Source organism: Boleophthalmus pectinirostris, unplaced genomic scaffold, assembly GCF_026225935.1.
Source record: "Boleophthalmus pectinirostris isolate CB_2022bp ecotype Guang Dong unplaced genomic scaffold, ASM2622593v1 HiC_scaffold_4, whole genome shotgun sequence".
Lineage (NCBI taxonomy): Eukaryota > Metazoa > Chordata > Actinopteri > Gobiiformes > Gobiidae > Boleophthalmus > Boleophthalmus pectinirostris.
Window position 1 is genome coordinate 10,537,676 of NW_026571353.1, and position 18,503 is coordinate 10,556,178.

Here is an 18,503-nt window from a genome sequence, read left to right on the forward strand (position 1 = left end):
CAAAACTGTATTAAACACATTATAATCTAAAACGGGCTGATGTGGCTCTAGAGTTGTTACGGTTTATATGTCGTAAAGTTGAATTTATTTATGCAGATTAGTAGTGCAGATAGTAATAATAATGATGATCATTTTCATATAAAAACGTTAATGATTAATCGATAATGGATTGTTAATTCTTCCGACGATCGATTAAGAAAATTTCATGCCCATCTCTAATAGTAATTATTGTGACTAGCTGGTGAAACTCAACCAAATGGACATTGCATTATAAAACTTAACCACTCAAAACCAGCAGTAAAAACAGTACAATATCTCTGCATGGTGACATGAAAAGACAAAAACCTATATACTACAACTATACTATACTATACTACCACTTTATCTCAACATGACCTCATTGTGTTGCATTAATTCCCTTATGTTAATACGCCACGTTTAAGTCTTTATTAAGCCCCAAAGAGTGGAGAAGTGGGCGTATCCGAGCAGCCTGCGCACTTCACCGGTGTGGCTGTGATCTCCAGCCCGCCTGCCCTGTGATTTAGCCTCAAAATGGGCTACGGCTGGAGACCTAATGACACGCTGCGTGGGCTAACGTGGCTATTAGCCCACTGTGAGCTGCAGGAGCCGACAGGAACAAGATTCTGTCATTACGCCCAGGGCAGACCTCTAATCAGGCGGGCAGGGACCCAGGCACGGGGCACTGGGGCCGGGGCGACAGCCAGAGGTGAGTGCTGGGGACTCCTGGACAGGTTCGGAGCAATGGAAAAGAGCCAGAACATGAAAAAGAGAAGGACAGTTGGCAACGATGGAGATGGATTAAGATGGTTTGATAATAGAGCAGTTCAGTTAGAGCCTTTGCACTCCTATGTAAGACTGTATTTGTGAAGATATGCTAGGAAATGTTCTGCAAAAGTTTATAAAATTGACCCAAACACTCAAGTCAAGAGGGCTTAGACAAATATTACAACAGCTATAGCGTGCACTTGATTGTACAGGTTGCAACTACCTTCACGGAACCAGGTAGTTAAAATTTCCATTATATTGTCAAATAATTGCAACCTTCGTGATTTGGAAATTGCAACCTTTCTCGGGCTGGAGGCTTCACACGTTTGTCTCCATACAACCCTCCACCAGAAAAGTTATAATGTACATTTAAAAGGCCCATATGACGCTATTTTCTGATCTGTTATAATGTTGTTTCCTCATCAAAAACACACCTGGAGTTGTGTTTTATTTCAGTCACACGTGTTTAAGGCATAAACCCTGCATATCTAGGCGGAGTTCTTCTCTGAAAATGAAAACACTCCACCTTATGATGTCATGTGGTAATATAGGGAGTGCCCCATTGTGTTTTTAAACTCCACACACCTTCACTAGAAACATTTGCATAATTTCATCCCTGGAATTGCAAATCTCTATTGAACAAAAGGAAAAAGGTAACAGTTAACGGAAAATTACTGCTTCATGAGATCACAAGGTGGAGACACAGACAAGCGAATAATGAAGGATTACTCAAAACATATGTGAATGAAACAAAGCACAACTCCAGGTTTTCGATGAGGTAATAACACTATAACATGACTAAAAGCTCACAAGAGTCAATTTCACGTAATGCAGGACCTTTAAACCGCTATCTACAATCAACAATCTAATTCAAAAGTATCCATGTGCTTCAACTTTTAACACAAACTGACAGCAAAGGTCGCCCATGTTAGTTATACATTACTTATCCGTAGCTGGTCCTGGTCTATGCTGCAGGTGCTCATTATGCAGTTCCTATCCGTTCTGCTCTCTGAATCATTACATAATATCTCCTCAAAGTGACGCTCGTACCAAAGGCATCTGAGCTATAAAAGAGCGCATTCCTTTACTGCTTCTCATGTTTAAAATGTAGGATTTCTCGGCCCATTCTTCGGCCTGCCAGCTTCTCTGACATCCACTGCACTTTTAATTACAGCCAGCCTCATGCTTATGGTAATTCCTATGATGTGGTATTAAAAGAGCAATTGGAAACGGCTTCAAACGGCTACCACTGCCGCCAAAAAAAAAAAAACTGAAAAAAAAAACAAATTCAAATGTGCTTACAATATAATGCACGAGCTTTGAAGTTGATATTACAACCTATAGATGTGAGCCGTACATTATATTTTCGAGTGGATACCAGCAAACTTCAAGGGGATTAGTATGAGCAATACCAACGTGAAACCAAAGTACATGGCATATCCTCGCAGTTGAAGTTATAACCAAGGAAAGCACTGCGACTTGGCGCTGTAGCCTACATCCTGTGTGTGTCATTGGCCTAATCACACTGTACATACCTGCCTGTCTGGGACACACTCAAATATGCGAGAAATGCAATTGCAGTAATAGTTTCAAATAGGTAGGTACAGGTATTTATATGTGCAAACGTGTATTTATTTAAGTATTAGTGATGGTATTGAAAAGGGATGAGGTAGGAATGACTCATTTTAATTTCCTAATTATTTCCAGTTTGCTCCCCCACTCAACCAGCTGCAGGATTTTTTTTTGGCAAATTATAATTATATATTTTTTTATTCCAGATGTCATTCCTGTCACAACCAATCTCACAACATATTAGTAGTTTTCCTCCAAAGAATCACACACACATTCCTACCTCATCCCGTTTCAACACCATCACTAATACTTAAATAAATACACACTTCCTGTGTGCAGAACCAATCAAATGCAGCTACTGTTGGTTATCGAGCCATGGTTGGATGGAATGCACTGCCAGTATTTTTGTTGTTTGAAAATAACATAAAGCTATTTAAAAAAATGTTAAAACTGTTCCTTTTTGCACAATGATTAGTTACTGTTTATGTAAGTACTGTATTTTCCGGACTACAAGTAGCACCGGACTGTAAGTCGCACTTTTTGGGGAAATGTATTTGTAAAATCAGAGACCAGGAACCGACATTTCATCTTGAAAGGCAAGTTCTAGTAATAACAACAGAACAGAGAACAACAGACTGAATAGGCGTTAATATGTTAACATAACATGTGAACATTTATTCAGATAATTATAGTATAAACAATAGAACATAAATTTACCAAACTCATGATTTCACTCCAAATCACTAAATCCATTGACTTCTTCATTCTCGGTGTCACTTCTGCGCGACCACCGGAGATAAACCATAGATCCATGATGTAAACGGAGCACTGATTCCTCTTCTGTGTAACTGTCAGCATCAGTTCCAGTTAGAATTATTTGGGCCTTTCTGAATCCCAACAGGATGGTTTCTGTTGTCACTGAAGTTCAGGCTTTGTTGATTCATCCAGTGACTTCCAACAAAGTTACATGGCACACCCCGCCTGGTGCGCCATGTAACGCCAGTCCCTCACAAGTTTCTCGCTCACTCTAAACTTCCTTTCTGCTGCTCGATTACTGTTTTCGACTGAATATTTCACTATTTGCAGCAAGACAGTGGCTTTTTCTACAGGAGACATGCGCAGTAGAGCGAAGTGACAGTGATACAGCAGTAATAGTAGTACTAGATACTGACACACGAGCCTAGAGTCTCTCGCGGCTGTCAGTGTGAAAATTTTAATATATAAGTCGCACCGGAGTATAAGTCGCAGGAAACACCCAAACCATAAAAAAGTGCGACTTACAGTCTGAAAAATACGGTATTATTGTTACTGATATCTGTTTTAATGTAGTTTATTTTCACATTTTGTTTATTACTTTTCCTATACATTGAGCTGAGCTTTCATGTCTTGTTATTGTGTGTGTGTGTGCGTGTGTGTGTCTGTGTGTGAGAAGTTTATGTAGCAGTTTAGTTTATTTGAGGAGACCCCAGGAAGAACAGCTACTGGTATTTCAGTAGCTAATGATCTTAATAAACAAACACGCGCACACACATTCATACACTAGTGTACGAAGACACTGGAGGTAAGGGCGGGTTAAGTGTCTTGCCCAAGGACACAATAATACATTTCGTCTGTGAGAGCTAGAATCGCACCACCAACCTATGGGTCAGTGGATCTGACAGCTCCACCAGTGATGTTTTATGTCGAGAGTGGGATTCAAACCACCGTCCTTCAAATCAGTGGACAAACAACCAACTGAGCTACCGCCCCCCCTAATGTGGTTAAAGGATTATGGTATACGCAAAAGCTAGATTAGAACGGGTTACTCTCTGGTTGACGGCCGCATACTTAACCACAATGCCACGGTTAACCCCAAATGACTGATTTGAATGATTAGTTTAAGCAAAAGAGGTTGCTGGTTCAATTCAGGCTACAATAGGGGTGCAAGTTCTCTTTGAGTCGACAATCCACAGTTAAAGACATGGGCAGCTCGTTCTGACCCGTAACGTCGTAATTATATACCCTTATTGTGAGTATGTATGTGTGGCTCTGTGACCTAGAGTTCAAATCCATCCTTCGATCGCTTGCTTCATTTCCATAGCTATGCACGGTCCCACCAAATATACCTAAACATAGCTTACAAACGGGCAACACCCGAACCAGCAACTACAACGCAAGACATATTTAACTCAAACTTTAACTTGCTTCTTTATTCAAACAACAAGCCAGGTTCATAAAGGTTCTTTTTAAACGGTTTGCAGTTATTCCTCACTTTCCTAACGCATTCTTCACATCGTAATTATTCACCGCGATGAGTTTACACAAGCTTTTCGCAAGTTTCAGAGGGCACGTTAACAACAACTAGCAAGCTAACAGAGCTCAAGCCTACCTTCCTGATTCCCAAAACGTAAAAATGCCTTAAACAGTAATTATAATGTGAGAGCATCTAGCAATTACAGTTTTACCCTAAGAGTTACTCCCCCTTCAGAGCGCCCTGACATTACAATAACTGTTACATCATATTGTGAAGTTGTAGTCGGGGTTCTCACTCTTTTTCACTGATAAAATTTCCAAACTTTTCCATGACTTTTTGGCATCCCACATGTGTAGAAGAGCATAATTTAAGGGCTAAATATGAAATGTTTCCACTAGAGATGGGCATTTGATTAAATTTTCTTAATCAATTGTTGGGAGAATTAACAATCGATTATAGATTAATCATTAACGTCTTTATATTAAAATTATCATCATTATTATTACTATCTGCACTACTAATCTGCATAAATAAATTCAACTTTACGACATATAAACCGTAACCACTCTAGAGCCACATCAGCCCGTTTGACATTATAATGTGTTTAATTCAGTTTTGAGCAACTCTCACAGAAACGAAACTTAAAACCGCATGGCTAATTTGCATAAACTAAGCAAAGAAAAAAAAAAAAAAAACAGCTCTTGTGCGCTGATGTGGCACGACTCAGTGGAATACAGGTTAGTGTAACCATATTTGCATTTGTCAAAACCAGGACACCATACGGGGGGAGGGAGGTGGGGCCTCGTCATCGACATTGCGCTACTCTCACCTGGAAAAGCTGTTTCATGTTTTCAGTGTCCTGGTGAGCTTTTTCCCACTGGACACCAAAACATATCTGCCTGCTTTGTACACTGTGCACATGGCCTCCCACTTGTCCTGACCGGAGCGGAAAGCGTGGAATTTCTTGTACAAATCATCGTTTAATATACATTTGCGCTTCGGCACGTTGCATACTGACTGTTTGTGTCTGCTCGCTCCTTCTGAGTGCAAAGAGCTACATGTACGGACCCCTGTTTGTCCCCAGACACGGACGTTTGGTCAACCTACACTACGCACAGCAACATTCGGTTCCATCCATCCATTTTCTTCCGCTTATCCGGGGCCGGGATCTGCTCGCTCCTTCTGAGTGCAGAGACCTACATTCGGTTTGTCAATTAAAATGAACGTAATTGATGAAATTCTTAATCATCAATTAGCAATTAATTGACTAATCATGCCCATCTCTAGTTTCCACTTACATTATGGTATGCTCTTATAGTTTTTTAACATTCAAAATACTGTCAGTGCATTTATTGTCTTCTACGCAGATGATAATTTAACAGAACTCTGTGGTTGCATGAAAGAGATACTTAAATTCCATGACTTTTCCAGGCCTGGAAAATGACATTTTCAATTTCCATGACTTTTCCAGGATTTCCATGACCGTGGAAACCCTGTATTGTTCTTGTATATTTATGGATTGTGGGCTGAGCTTTGGAAAGGATCATACTGCTAAGAGTAAGGAGGGTTCGAATAGGGCCCGGGAGAGATCGCTAAATCAGTCAAACATGCATGGTTTACATATATATAAAAACTCTTCACGCATGTTGTTGATGAGGGAACGTTATAACATGGTACAAAGCTCCAAAAAGTAGAGTTTGCATAATACCCCTTCTCTAAAAATCAAAGGAAGCAGGTTCTATTTAGTGTTCATATCTTTCCTTGCTGCTTGAACCTGAGCAGAGGGCAGGAATGTGAGCGTGTGATGTTTGCAGCCCATGTTGTGTCTATATGTTCAGTCGGGACACTCGGACAGACAAGCTGAGGCCTGCCTCTGTGTGGGACTGACTGCTCTGTGGGCCTGCATTCTGTGGAAGAGGGACTGACCTGGAACGCACACTTTAGGTTATGCAAAGTTGGGTTTGAGGGAAAGAAAAATTCCAGAAAGAAAAGGTGACAAAGATGTTGAAAATGAGCAGCTTCTCCCATAGTCAGTATTTTGAAATGATCTGAAAAAAATGTTACATTTTAGTAAATATTCTATAGCTGATTCTGGTCAATTGTGTTATGTATTTATAAAGTGCTTTTCCATCTTTAAGGCAAGGCATTTTCAAGCGCTTTACACTCATTCACACACACATTCATACAGCAGTGTACGCATACACTAGGAGTGAGGTGGGTTAAATCTCTCGCCCAAGGACAAAACAACAGCATTCATCTGTGGGAGCTGGAATCACACTGCCAACCTGTGGGTCAGTGGATCTGACCGCTCAACCAGTGGTGTTTTACATCGAGAGTGGGATTTGAACAGCCAACCTTCAGATCAGTGGGCAAACGCTCTACCAACTGAGCTACTGTATTTTCACGACTATTGAGCACACCTGAATATAAACCGCATCAACTAAATTTTAACAAAATTTTAACATTTGACATATATAGGCACCTGAAGCTAAACCGCAGGTGTCCACGTCTTCAAGAAAGATTTCAAGTTCAAGCCGTCTGCTTTTATCGCCTCTGAAAGGTTTTGTCGTCTTTTTGGATTGAGTCAGTTCGTCACTCTGCCATCACCAAAATCACACCATCCACTCACTGATGCCGAACTCATGTGCAGCAGCTTGAATTCCTTCTTCCACAGTCATATCAATTGTCTTTAAATGAAAAGCTGCATCATCTGCATTTCTTTGTGTGTTTTCCATGAGGAAGGTGTGTGTATGAAACTCAAAATATCTGTTCAAAACACAATCAAATGAGCATCTTCCTCGGCGCAACACCCCCGTCTCTCCCCGAGCTCTACTGCGAATGTCTCCTACAGAAAGAGCCGCTGACCTGTCTGGATCATTTCAGATTTCAGGCTCTCTCGGGGTGGGGCTAGTTCTATCAATCAGGTATGAGTGGATGTCCGGCCACTGAAGTTTGAAACGTTTGTTCTCGTCATTTACACATACGGGTAACACGTATCCACCTCACTAATGTTCATTTAGCATCATAACTTATTTTATCACACGGCGATAAACTATTTGAGTGCGCTGACAATATCGCGAGCTAGTGTAGCAACTTCATGTTTACCCTAGATCCATGTGTTAACCGCACAGATAGAGACAATTTCTGCACTCAGGCTGCGCGTATCCGCTTCATTGCCAAACCACAGACCGTATATAAGAATTGACAATGTGCCAAACAAAGAATTCGTCCACATATTAGCCGCAGGGTTCAAAGTGTGAGAAAAAAGTAGCGGCTTATAGTCCGGAATTTACGGTACTGTCGCCCTAATTAGTGAGAATTTATGTATTTATTGACAAAATAAAAAGCTGCATTTTATTGATATTTTAAAGGCGTACTATGTAACTTTCCTGGTTGATGGGTCTGCTATTTGGACATTGTTTCTTTGTCTGAAAAGTCCACGGTATGGCAGTAAACTCGTCTATCTCCATGGAGACAACCAGTTAACAGCCTAGGTGCAGGTCAGATCTACGGAGAGGTGAACGCAGGTTGTTCGGGGTATATCTGAGCAATAAAAACACCTGTAATTAAATGAATGCAAAGATGAACAAGTTTAATGCCATACTGTGGAACATTACACATGGAGACAAGCAGGTGACGGCCCCTCCACCACCAACTAATTTGAAAAGTGTGTTACCAAAACCCAGATTACTAAACTAGGTCTACCACTTGTTCATACTGTTCTTTTTGACTGCACTGTTTATAATAACCAAAAAGGCTTCAACACAATCCTCATTTGCTGTATTTGCACATATATAATTCACTTTCTCATATACAGTATTCACTCTGGGGCTACTCTGACAGCCTTTTAGCTGATTGGCCAATACATTTATCATACTTTCCTTCGCTAACGTGCAGCTGGTACAATTGTTCAGCAGGAACCGTTGCCTTCTTGAAAATTGAGTTTTATATGCAAGTCAACATTTGTGTCATGAAAAATGTCCCAAATGCCAAAGATTTACACCCGCTTTTGTGAGTTTTTTGTATGAAGATCAAACAGGACAATCAGAAGGCAGTGTTGTGCACCTAAGACACATACATGCTTACATCTAGGTTAAAATTACTTCTTTAAACCCGCACTGTGTAACTTTACTGTTTGGTCTGGGGTCCGTCACCTGCTTGTTTCTATGGATATGTCAATGCTCTGCCTGGAATGTTCCACAGTATGACATTAAACAGCTCTACCTTAAATTTATTCAATTACTGGTGATTTTATAGCTCAAAAACATCTAGAGAAACAGCATTCTGACAGTAAGTGGGTCGTCTCTCCACAGATCTGACTGTAATTTCGTCTGGTTTGGTCTCCATGAAGATAGAATAGATAGAAGAAGATGTATACCATACTGTGAAACATTCTAGACAAAGCAAACCTTTAAATGGCTGTAACGGCACAAATGACAACTTTAAATTCAAAGTGGAGAGCATGTATGATTACGGTTATGCAGATTTTTGTATATAGAATTAATTATTTAAATTATTAGTAGTTAAGAATTATGAAATCCCATCTCAAAAGGTCACAAAACAGTGTTCATTTGTCCCAAGGTTGTGTTGGAAGGGCATCTGGCTCAAGTGATGCCAAATTAAGCATGCAAATAACTGCACACTAAAGAGCAGATGGGTAGTGACCTGGAAAAGTCAACTGCAATGTGTGTTTTTTAAATTGTGATGATTATGTACTTTCTGCTTCGTTATATTATGAGATGCATTATAAATATGAATGTAAACCACGCTTACTTAAATGCTAATTAACTTCAACAGCTCATTTTTTATTAACTGGATATGACATAGATCTTTCTACAATATAAAAACTAATTGTTGCGAGTTGAATATTTCCAACTCTACAAGCATTTGAAGAAGAGCCCATTCTCTTGTTGCACCATTTGTCATTTAAATAGCCCTAAAACAAATCCCAGCGTGTTAGCAGAGCACAAACGGATGTGGGATGTGGCAGTGGCACATATTTAACAATGCTTATTAGGCATCTCCAGAGCAGCATGTTAACATTGCCGCTTGACTTATCACATTAATGTGAAAGCTGGCGGACCCCGGCCCACCTCAGGACGAGCTGGGCAAACCTCTCCTGACATGCCCACGCCGAGCGCCCAGAGCGGGGCAGGGGCACTGACATCACCCACAACACCACGAAATAGGCCACAGCTGTTTGCTTCTGTAGGCTACAAATTAGACTCAATATGTCACACACAATCAAATCAAAGAGACAACTGCAGAAGAAGAAGCAATGTCGCTTTGGAATGTTGCTTTGCGTTGTTTCCCGTTAATAGCTGTAAAAATAAAAACTCGTTAAAACTGCTCAAATATACTCAAGAAAGTTGAATTTGCAAAACTGTTTTTGTGTCAAATTAAACAAGAGTCTGCTATTTTTGGGAGGGAGGACAGTGATGAACTGAAGAAAGAAAATAGTACTAATAGAGTACTAGGAAAAGCAAATGTTGCTTAGCAGAAAGTATTCATCCCTACACAGATTCAGGGGAGCATAAACACTTTGAGAAACACACTTTATTAGTATAGCGACATTTATTTCTGTGAAAAACATAAGCTTCAAGAAGGAAATCAGGGCAATCATGCATATATTATATAAGCAGCTTTTGAGGTCAAAATGTTCGCTGCGTACAGTTGGCATCTAATTACTAAGTTTTTTATTGTCAGAGAATTAAGAAGTGTGTGTTAGCATGCTAGTTGCTGTTAGCTTTACAGTGATGCCGGTCTAGCCTTAGAAAGTTGGGAAAAGTGCTTCTAAAGTCACCCTGGTGAATAATTAGGATGCTGGGAATGCATAAGTACAGTAAGTGAGAAATCATTTTGGACCACTGCAACCCATATACAATTAACTGATTCAGTTTCTCATGTTTTTAAGAAGACATTAAACATCAGGAACAGCACCTTTAACAGAGATTTCTTTTAATTCTTAGTGACAGGCCAGAAACAAACCGATTCTTAATTTAGTAGATTCTCTGGAACATCACATCAGAAACTGCCACTGGAATAAGACGTGCAAAAGGATGATGCTTGATGGATCACAGTTCTGGGCTGGTATGATACTGTAATATTGGCTTAGAATTTTATTGCTAGAGATTCAGGAAGTGTGTGATAGCATGCTAGTTGTTGGTAACTTTTTTGAGAAGGTAAAAATCAGGTAGAGCGCCATTGACAGTGACTTCTTTTAATACTTAGACTAGGCCTGTAACGATAACAGATTTTGCTGGGCGATTAATTGACCAAGAATTTATTGCGATAAACGATAATATTGATATTTTGAGACCAATTTCAACTAATATAATGATCATGGAATAAAAATACAAACACATCCTTTCAAAGATCAATAAGCTGTACTTTCTAAATAACATTTAACACAGGAACTGTAAGACAACTAAAAACAATAGGCCTAAATAAAACAGACTTGTTAACAAAGGACTAGCCTGTAGTCTGGCTTACAACAAGGATTTGTTCACATAAATGCACTTGAATAAACTATTGTTGAACCAAATACAACCAAAATTTTACAAAATTGCCCTTACAAGTGATTTTAGTCATTGACTTACATTAGAATATAGTGGCCACTCTCTCTGTGGCTGCTGCTGTGAGCCTCGTCATTTTGGTCATTTAAATGTTCGTATTAACCCGCAACACATGATGCTATTTTGCTATAAGGGCGCCTCTGTCCTGTCTGGTATCGTGTCGGTGTCTTGTGGGATTTCAGAAGATTTCGGGCTTTCCAGGGGCTAGGCTAGTTGTGTCGATCGGGCAGTCGGCTGCTGGAGTGGAGTTTGAGCCATTTCTTGACGTCGTTTGCGCACTCGCTGCATTTGACGCATGTGGCTGTTGAGACGTGTCCTGCTCAACAGTGTTGATTCGTTGTAGTGACTTGTTTTGACACACGGTGATGAACTGTTCTGTCACTCTGACAGCGGTGCTAGCTTGTGTTGAGGCATCATGTTAGCCGCACAGACAGCGGCACTTTCTGCACTCAGGCTACGTGCGCATCCACTGTGTTGATAAACACAGTGCACGTTGGTTTAAGCGTCATTACGCTTGTTAAACAAGACGAGTCAGAGAGCGACAGAAGCCTACTAACATTCAGTCTCTTTGAGAGCGAGAGAGAGCCAGGAAAACAAACAAACATGCAAATAGAAAAAGTTATCGAGCTCATTAAAAGTTATTGTACGATTAATTGATTTATTGTACTGTAATTATCATTACAGGCCTAACTTAGACAAACTGATTCTTGATTTAGAAGACTCTGCGGAACATTAAATCAGAAACTGCCATTGGAAAATGACTTGCAAAAGGATGCAGCTGGATAGATCACTTTTCTGGGCTGGTATGATACTGTAATAATCGCTTAGGTTAGTTGCGAGACCGCTTTGATGCCTTGGCAGAGGTCTCCGCTCTGTACGCGCTCCATCTCTATAATCTCTTCCCTTTGCTTTTCTTGCTTACTTTCCTTGTTTGGCGACGCACTCTCTCATGCTAATTTGCGCAGAGGATGGTGTATTGAGGCGAATGGATGAATTATGGAGGGATTTAAATAATAAATAGGACTTTCGCAAACAGACGCCTGAGCCTTGAGAGGAGGGGAGGGAGGGGTAACCGGGGGAGGTGGGACACTTTGTGGAAGCCATCGACTACTCGCAAAGAACTGGGCCATATATGAATTATACCTTACCGCGTCCATTATCGCTTATCATAAAATCAAATGAATTATTCTGCATTGGGGAGTGCATATATGGTTCTCCTATACAGTTCAAAAGAGAAAACAGACTGATTTTAATGCAGCGATTGAAGCGGTAATGTAATGGAAACACCTGGGACGAATCAGGTGACTGAGGACACGAAAACATCATATAGAAAACACTTCCCGGAGCTTTAAATGATGCACACAGTGTATTTATGTCAGGGGCAAAGAAGCAAAGAATTGTTCTATATTTTATCGTCCCCCATTCATTTTGTTGGGATTTCCGGATGCGATCTGAAATATGAAATGGCTGTAAGTCTTATTTCCACTAAGCCACTGGAGGAACAAGTCATGCATCAATCACGTTTTAATCTATAGGGTATAAGGTTAAATACTCCAATAATCCGGCATAAAGCGTCTTTGCGTTCTGTTTGGAAATCACTATGGAAAATATTATTATTGCATGTATAGCTCGTAGTTCTTGGGAATTTCTAAAGCAATCTTAACCTGTAATTGTCACCACTGATGTCAGAACTTTTACTAACAAAATCGCAATTAGGTCGTGCAGTTGATCAAATAATTGTTAAGATCTAATTGTTTATTACTAGGGATGGAACAAGAGCTCACGAAAAAATGTGGAAAATGATCTCGTGTTTACATTTGGATTGGTTAAAAAAAAAAAAAAAAGGGTTAGGGACTGGCGAGTTGCATTTCTTGAAACTCTCTAGTTCCAAAAACAGGTGCTGCAAAGACAAGAAGAATATGTAATTTAAAAAAATTAGGCAAAAACTGTGAAGTGGAATGCATATTTTATTTATAAGAAATTATGTCAAAATCTCGTTCTCGTGGACCAAATCCCGTGTCTCATCACACCCCCATTAACGACCAAGTGTCATTGATCAGCTTGTGTCTTTATAAATCGAGAAGAGAAATGTGGTTTGGAGCAGAGTTCAGAATTTGGAAGAAGAAATTGTATTTTTGTGTTTCATGGTGATGATTTTAAGTCTATTGTTTTAGTTTAGGAAATAAATATTGAAAGCTGTTTTTCTGGGTTTTTAGTAAGAAATGTAAAACTCAGTCCAATCATGACTGAGAAATCGTAGCCTGATTCATCGGCTGGTTTCACTTCGTGGAAACCGTCTGACCACGCAGCATTAGGATTTGTTCATTTGTTTGTTAATTTAACCAATCGCTGCTATTTGGTCGTGACGTATGTAATGCGCCGCTAAAGGGGATAACTGGTATATTAAGTTTTTCCCAAATCCCAGAGGAAGAAGGGCAATAACACCTTTCCCCTTGATAAAATTCACCAAACAATCTCTTCGTTCCGGCTTTAACCCATTGACGCCGGATGCTGCGCAGCACAGTGCTGAGTCCCCTGTCAGTGTTCCGGATTGTCTGGCGATCAGCGTAACTGGTAAAGGCGGGGCCACATCTGGAAGCATGGGGGGCGTGTCCTCCTCTCGCTTCCATTCACTCCCATAGAGAGACGCAAAACTGCTGGAGCTGTATTGTCGCGTTAAACCTTCTTTATCGTGGCATATTACTTCCCCATTGAAAAATAATCCAAATGTATCCCGCACATTTTCCCATCAAGACCTGGTTTGAAGTAACAAACGTTGCGCTTTACTACCAGCGCATGAACGCGCTCAACCACTTGATCTGTTCTCTGCTCCAGACGCTCCTATAACAGGTGCCATATCGCTATGTCCTGTAACAAATAAACATGGTCAAACACAAAAATGCTGACAGTGACAATGACAGTGAAGACACGGACAACATTTGTGTTTGACCATGTTTATTTGTTACAGGACATAGCGATATGGCACCTGTTATAGGAGCGTCTGGAGCAGCGAACAGATCAAGTGTTTGAGCGTGTTCATGCGCTGGTAGTGAAGAGCAATGTTTGTTACTTCAAACCAGGTCTTGATGGGAACATGCTCGGGACGCATTTGGATTATTTTTCAATGGAGATATAATATGCCATGATAAAGAAGGTTTAACGCGACAATACAGCTCTGGCAGTTTTGCGTCTCTCTATGGGAGTGAATGGAAGCGAGACGAGGACACACCCCCCATGCTTCCAGGTATGGCCCCGCCTTTACCAGTTACGCTGATCGCCAGACAATCCGGAACACCGACAGGGGACTCAGCGCTGCGCTGCGCAGCATCCGGCGTCAATGGGTTAAATTCTCGATCTCGGGAATTGTTGACAACACAGAATGTCTGGCTCTTCACTGATTGGCTGATGCCCGAACTCGCACTTCCGGGGTTTTTTGCGAACCATCTAGAGTATTCTGATTCTTGACCAAGTCACTGGAGAGAAATGAAATTGAACGGAGGCACTAGGTGGCGCCAGCCTAGCTAGTCATATGGCCCAGCCCTACCTAGAACTTATGTCACAATATTAAAGAGAACATTTGAGATAATAATTCACAATATAATGGATTAAGACTAAGCCCTAAGCACGGTTTTCATTTGGTTAGCGCCAACTTGGTTTTATAGTATAATATAGTATATTATAGTTAAAGGTGCACTGCGTAACTTTTCTTAGGGAGGGTACACCACATGCTAGCCTCCATACAGATGTGCTTAATTGTTCAGGCAAGAAGTTTCACAGTGAGGCATTAAACTTATCTATCTCCTTGGAAACAAGCAAGCCAAGATACAGATCAGTTCGGTGGAGAGGCGGTCCACTCACACAAGAATCCATGTTCTGAAAGGTATTTCCCAACAGTAAAAATTACCTAAAAAAAGGGTGAATCGACTTTTAATGCCATACTGTGAAACATGCAAGCAAAGCAATAACAAAAAATGTGGCATATCCTCCGCCAGAAAAGTTACACAATGCACCTTTAAAAGTTGTGTGTAAACTTCTATCCCACAAATTCTTGGAAGTTCGAATTCATTAGAAGAGTTTCCAGCATCTGCAGTGTGTTAAAGTTGTTAAGGGGAGCAGCAGAGCAGATGCGAATGACATTGTGATATTCCAATTTTATATTTCACCTCCCAAAAGACATTGCTATATTAATATGATCTGACATGGCCCATCAAGCAACTTGTGGCACATCATCTTTTGTCTTTCTCTACTGACTGAATTAAGTCTCATTAACATTACTTAAAGACGCATTGTGTAACTTTTTGGCTGGAGGTCTGTCACCTGCTTGTTTCTATGGATATTGGCCATTGCGCTGCCTGGAATGTTCTATAGTATGACATTAAACAGCTCTACCTTGCATATATTCAATTACAGGTGTTTTTTTTATCACTTTGAAATAGCTGGAATAGCAGGCATTCTGACTGTAAGCGGGGTCGCATCTCCGCAGACCTGACCTATAACTTAGCCTGGTTTAGTCTACAGTACATGATGATAGAAAGGTTTGAAACCATACTGTGAAACATTCCAGACAAAGCACCGTTAAGTATGCTTGAGGATGCAACAAAAATCTCCCGAGTCACTTTCTGTTTCCCCTGTATCCATTCTAGGCTTACGTGGCGTTTTATATGGCAATGATCTGGTAATTCATATTGTTGGGCGCGTGTATTAAATTTCATTATCCAATCCTGATTATTTTTGCAAAAGCCCTCATGCTTAGATGGTGGAGGGTGGTACTACTTCATGTGAATCAAAAATAGCATGATTGTGGTTAGATCAGATGGGTATGTCGTAAGAATGTGGTTCAGATAAAAGGGTGAGGCGGGCAGCAGTGAAAGGGGAGTGCACCCCCAAAAAAGACCCTCTATTTAGTGAGACTGCTCTAAAAATACCCCGACCTCAAGAAGAAGTGGTGGGAACTGGATTCTTCAAAAACCAATCGCAGAGACAGTACATGGGGAGTGCATGGGCCAATCAGAGTGTGGAACAAAATCCCAAGGAGGATACAGGGTCACACTAGCAGCTATGACTTAGACTGAGTAAGAAGATGCAGCAGAACATTTAACATTTAACATTTAGGGTAAATTCAATACATACATTTGCAAAAAAACACAAGCGTTAAGAAGAAAAAAATGTAAAGACTTAGGAACTATGAAGTGAGTGAATTTGTATTTTCATGAAAAATGTTTGAAAAAGGGATGTGACTGTATATAATAGCAGTATACACAAAAGAACAGAGGGGTTAAAGAAAAATTACATAAATATGCCAAAATTGGGCCTATCCTGAAAAGGTTTAGAATGGTCTTCATAGAAATCTTCGATCAGAGATGTCAAACTCAGGCCCAGGGGCCAAATATTGCCCGCAATATAATTATATCTGGCCCGAGAGATCATATCAAATATGTATTAGAGCTGGCCCGCTGACTACAGATAGACTATAGAGACATTATTTATTTTAAATTTTGTTATTATTTTATATTATGCTTGTTCTGCTTTCAAGGTTTAAGCAAAACTATTATTAAACATTTATTTTAAAAAGAAAAGTTTTAACATTACATATTTCAAAAGAAGAGAAAACATGCAGATGCTGTTGAAATGTTTCAATAAATATTTAGTTTGGCCCACGACTTAGACCCGGTGTTTAATTTTGGCCCTCTGTGAATTTGAGTTTGACACCCCTGTCTTGGATCAAAGTGAGACCACAATTCAATAAACATCAGTTGAAAATTACATATTTAAAAAAAAAAAAAAAACTTTTACTGAAGTCGGTTCAAGTATTGGTACCTCTTCTTATTATCCAATATCAAAATTTAGCTTGACATTGTGTGTTTTGTAAAACGTTATGTAGTACTACTATTGACAAACACACCATCTAAAAAAAAAATCATGAGAAAGCTCAATATATGAACTATAATTAACTTTTTCATGATATTTTTTATTTTGTTCAGTTTTTTAGACTGTCTGTATATGGACTATTAAATTGCTTAATAGTAATTCTTCAACTTGTACATATAAAAATAAACACATATGTCAGTAAATATACAATTGTGAACAAAACTCTGCAGATATCATAATATTCAATAAAAGTGTGTTTCAAAAAAGGCCTTTTTGCAAGCATTTCAAAATACTGTCTTTTAAAACAGCTAGAGAGGGCAGATTGGAGCTGGAAGAGTGTCTGTTGACGTGCTAAGACTGCGCACAGTTTGACCTCCATCTAAGGCTGCAACCGAAGCCCAAAGCCCAAGAGACCTCACCTCCTCTGGGACCTCTCCTCTCTCAGCTCCCCTGACACTCCCAGAGAGGCGGGGGGACACGGCAGAGGGGTACGGGGGGGGATGACGTGTGTGTGTTTGGGCATAGCGTTACAGCCACGGGCCCACAGTCTGGAGCTCCAACGCCCACAAGCCACAGCACTCCAGGCAAAGGGCAGAGAGTTGAGGAGGAGGAGGACATGCCGAGTCTGGATCAAAGTCCAGCAGCACCTCGAGCCTGTTCCCAGAACGGACTTGTTTTCCTCAGTTGTTCACAACTTTCTTCTGTGGTAGTATAGAACGTCCATAGAAAGTAGTGAATGTATTTTTGGATGTAAGACAGATGTGCCAAAGTGGTAATGGCTAGTTATCAAAAATGTAAGTGGAATATTCTAAACTTAGTCACAAAATTATACAAACCAATGGCAGAGTTTTGGATTTTTTTCTATGTAATAAGTCTGTTATGGTAGCAAGTGAAGCAACAAAGTGACTTAAGACTACAATTACATGGGAAAATTGGAAATTAGTCTGCCATATGTGAACCATTTGAGTTAAAGAGCCTGTATCACCTGACTTATTTCTTCTGGGTCAGAAAAAAGTCTTTTATCCCATACAGCGTATTGTAAAAGCAATAATTTGTGAGAAAAAAAACTAGCCTAACAAACGCTAATAGAATTTCACTGGATGAGACCCATAAGGAAGCAATTATGAACAATGTTAGATGAGAATGTAGTTGGTGTCTATAAAGCCTATTGCAGACAGCTGTTTCTCTGCCGTGGTTCAACATCAGAATGAAAATGATAAAGTGGGCAGGGCTAAGAGTTAATTCAGTCACATGTTCTGTACACATAAGGATGTAACAATAACCAAAATATTATAATATCGAATTGTCAAAAGTCTCAATATTGTGGGCCATCACAATATATCAAATCACAAGTTTCTTTCCTTAAATCACTGTTATGGTGTTGCTGCAAAACTGACAGAACTAAACAGACCATGGTTCTTTGCTCTGTTTCAGTGTATACTACCATAATTTCCAGACTATAAGCCGCT

The 18,503-nt window shown here is 40.0% G+C and overlaps 1 protein-coding gene across 1 annotated transcript in view; it reads right to left on the reverse strand.

The window, feature by feature from the left end:
• The window catches only part of nr6a1a (nuclear receptor subfamily 6, group A, member 1a), a 153,480-nt gene that overhangs the window by 63,960 nt on the left and 71,017 nt on the right, over positions 1-18,503 (reverse strand). The window lies entirely within an intron of this gene.